Here is a 4,396-nt window from a genome sequence, read left to right on the forward strand (position 1 = left end):
TCACTGCTTTCGTATGGCATCATATTCTGGGGTAATTCATTGTTGAGTAGAAAAGTATTCATTGCTCAAAAACATGTAATCAGAATAATTGCTGGAGCCCACCCATGGTCATCCTGCAGACATCTATTTAAGGATCTAGGGATCCTCACAGTAACCTCACAGTATATATATTCACTTATGAAATTTGTTGTTAATAATCCAACCCAGTTCAAAAGTAATAGCAGTGTTCAGAGCTATAACACCAGGAGAAAGGATGATCTTCACTATGCAGGGTTAAATCTGACTTTGGCACAGAAAGGGGTAAATTATGCTGCCACAAAAGTCTTTGGTCACCTACCAAACAGCATCAAAAGCCTGACAGATAGCCAACTAACATTTAAAAACAAATTAAAAGAATTTCTAGATGACAACTCCTCCTACTCAGTGGCTGAATTTTTAGGTATAAATATTTTGTGTAATGTAATATCTTGTCCAGACATCAATTATTAACCTGACACATTCCACATCATTACGAAGTGTCGTATTCATTATCTATGGAACAAGTATTAATCTAATCTAATCTACGTCCTCTTGCATTAATGCATGCTTGTATTCATTGTGGCATACTATATACAAGTTCATCAAGGCACTTTTGGTCCAAATTGTTCAACTCCTCAACGGCGGAAATTATTTCATTTCCATCTCTCAAAGGTGCTCTGCCCAACAAACAACTGGATGATAACTCATCCTGACCTTCCTTCGATCCCTGTCTATGACGGCCGGAGTGGCCGAGCGGTTCTAGGCGCTACAGTATGGAACTGCGCGACCGCTACGCTCGCAGGTTCGAATCCTGCCTCGTGCGTGTATGTGTGTGATGTCCTTAGGTTCGTTAGGTTTAAGTAGTTCTAAGTTCTAGGGGACTGATGACCTCAGCAGATAAGTCCCTTAGTGCTCAGAGCCATTTGAACTTGTCTATGTTTGCCATCAACATAGACATCCACAAGCGACATTTGGAGAGGGAGATTTTATTCACTTCTAGAAGTTAATATTTTTTGCTGTTTAATTTTATAATGTACGTGACAAGAGAGTTTATGTAAGCTATAGACAACGAACTTAACTCTACTTTACGTGCGACGGCAGTGCTATACACATGGCAAGGGTGGCGGCGTTGTGTGTGCAGATAAATAGTGTTCCAGCGAAAACGAAAAAAAGACGTTAAAAGTAAATTGTGTGCGAACTATAGGACCGAAATCGTGACGTTAAGGGAGCGTATTTCTAGCCTTTAGTTAATTATTAGTGCACTGAGTAGTGATATCTCTGAACTTCGAAAAGAACTGAGTGAACCGTTAGGCAAAGAAAGGTCCAATTCTTTTCCGCTTAAAAATGCAAGCGAGTGGACTAGAATACTACGTAAAAACAAAAGTTTGAGCACATAAAAATCGCCAGAAAGTGAAACCATCGGACAACTGGTACTTAAAAATAAATTTCAAGCTCTTTCCGTGAGTGAAGAGAGTGAACCAATATCGATTATGAAAATGAACATTTAAGACCACCGTGCCGCGCGCGCAGGGCGCCTTGCCACGGTCCGCGCGGCTCTCCCCGTCGGAGGTTCGAGTCCACCCTCGGGCATGGGTGTTTGTGTTGTCCTTAGTGTGAATTAGTTTAAGTTAGATGAAGTGGTGTGTAAGCCTAATGACCGATAACCTCAGCAGTTTGGTCCCATAGAACTTCCAGGACGAATTTAAGAAAAATATCTGCAGGTACTCCGTCTATAATCTCCAATTTCAATTTACAACAAAACAATGACATCAGAACAAAGATTTTAGGAAATGACAAAATATTTTTTATTCATCACAATATAATGGGTCTAAGAAACAAACTGGACCAGTTATTTATTTGCATTAATGACACTGATGCAATTAACAATACCCATATATTACGTTTTACTGAATATCATCTGACAGAAAAGACTGAAATGGTGCAACTATGTAAGTACAACCTAGCAGCTTATTATATTAGAAATACAAGGGATAAAGGTGGAGTAATAATGCATGTTAAAAATAATATAGTGTGGAAGTCTGTAGATGTAAAAAGTTATTGTGTTGATCAACATTTTGAGTTTTGTTGCATTGAACTCCACGCTAATACTTTGCCTGTTTATGTGATTACTGTTTACAGAGCACCCTCAAGAAAGCTTAGTCTATTCCTCAAACAAATAGAATCACTTTCAACTCGTCTGTTCTCAAAACACAAAGAAATTATCATTCTTTGCGATTTTAATGTAAATTTCCTTACCAGTGATAATGATAGAACAGATTTTGAGAATGTAATGAGCTCTTTTAATCAGAGGGCAGTTGTTGACTTTCCCGTAAGGTTGACTAAGAACTGTACAAGTCTGATTGACAATATGTTTGCAGACAATAATAGAATTGATAACATACATGTAACACAAATCTTAAATGGCCTTTGTGATCATGGTGGACATTTGTTAAAAATGCATGATGTAAGTCCAGCTAGTAGTTTTACCAGTAGAGCTTTTAGACTAATCAATAGTGAGAATTTGGAAACCTTCAGCAGCCATTTACAGCAGTTGGAATGGAACACAGTATATCAGGCTACAGATGTCAACGATGAATTTAACATATTCCTGAATGAATTCGTTACCATTTTTGATGCTGTGTTTCCCAAAAGAATTTCAAAACGCTCCAGTCTGAGTGATTACAGGAGACAATGGCTCACTAAGGGAATCAAAACATCCTGTAGAACAAAGAGAATGCTTTATGTCTCACTCAGAAATTCTAACAAACATCAGGATAGGGAGCACTACAAATTATACTGTAGCATCCTAAAGAGTGTCATTAAAAATCCAAGTGCATGTTTATTAAATCTGAAATTAACAATTCAAACAATAAAATAAAGACTATTTAGAATGTGGTCAAAAGGGAGACAGGAAAAAATACAGAAGATGCAGACAGTATCGAAGTGTGTAATAATGGAAACATGGTAGATGAAGGCGATATAGTTGCCAGTATTAACGACCATTTTACAGTAGCAGATCAAGTTGGTTGTAAAGGGACTAGAGTTGAAGCAATGAGTATTCTACAAAAATAGTGGTGAACAAAATTAATCAGATGCATGTACTCTATATTACAACTGAAGAGACTGAGAAGGTAACAAGGCAAATGAAAAATAAAAATTCCACTGGCATGGATAATATATCTATCAACTGCTGCAGATTTAGTGTTGAAGTTCTGTGTCACAAATTTAATGAGTCCGTAAATCAAGGTACTGCCCCCAAAAGACTCAAATATGCAATTGTAACACCAATGTTCAAAAAAGGTGAAAAAATGATGTTTCCAATACCAGCCTATTTCATTGTTAACAAGTCTCTAGAATCCTAGAGAAACTGATATTCAAGAGAATCATGGATCATCTTTCAAAAAAATAAAATTGTTAACAAATATCAGTTTGGATTCGAAAAGGGTACTTCAATTGAACACGCCATTTTCTCATTTTTCAACCAACTCCTTGAATCCATAAACAATAAAATGTCACCAATTGGAATCTTCTGTGATCTGTCTAAAGCATTCGACAGTGTAGATCACAAAACTCTACTTATGAAGGCTGAGAACTAGGGATGACAGAAGGTAGAAGGTAGTACTGAACAATTCTGCAATGGCATCTACTTACTCTGACTGGGACACAGTAAAATGTAGAGTGCCAGAAGGCTCAGTGCTGGGTCCATTGCTCTTCCTCACCTTTATCAATGATCTGCCATGTGGTATGACACAAAAAGCACACTTCACACTGTTTGCTGATGGCACAACCATTATGATTGACAAAACACCCTATTGCAGTCTAGAAAACACTGCAACCACTGTATTCAAAGAAACTCTAGATTGGTTCACTTCAAATGATCTTTCACTCAATGTGAACAAGACTCAGTCATTCAGTTTCAAACAGCAATTGAAATAAAATGTGGTGCAAAGAAATACTGAGAGTTGAGTCTTCCAAATTCCTAGTATTACACATAAACAACAATCTAAACTGGTCAGTTCACGTCAACGACCTTTGTCAAAGACTGAATTCAGCAGCATCTGCCATTCGCTCAGTTTCATCTGTTTGTGACTTGGGAACAATTAAAACTGCACACCTAGGAAATTTCCATCCACATATGACATGATATTTTGGGATAACTGAAAAGAGTCATCAGAACTATGGCTAGAGTGCACCCCATATGCTCTAGACGAAACTTATACAAACAGGTCAGGATCCTTACGATGCCATCTCAGTACCTTTTTTCACGAATGTGCTTTGTGAACAATAGTCATACAATTTACAAAACGAACAGAGAATATCATGATCATGATATAAGAAGTAAACATGATCTCCACAAAGACATAAAAAATCTCAGCAT

This window comes from Schistocerca americana, chromosome 1 (genome assembly GCF_021461395.2).
Source record: "Schistocerca americana isolate TAMUIC-IGC-003095 chromosome 1, iqSchAmer2.1, whole genome shotgun sequence".
NCBI lineage: Eukaryota > Metazoa > Arthropoda > Insecta > Orthoptera > Acrididae > Schistocerca > Schistocerca americana.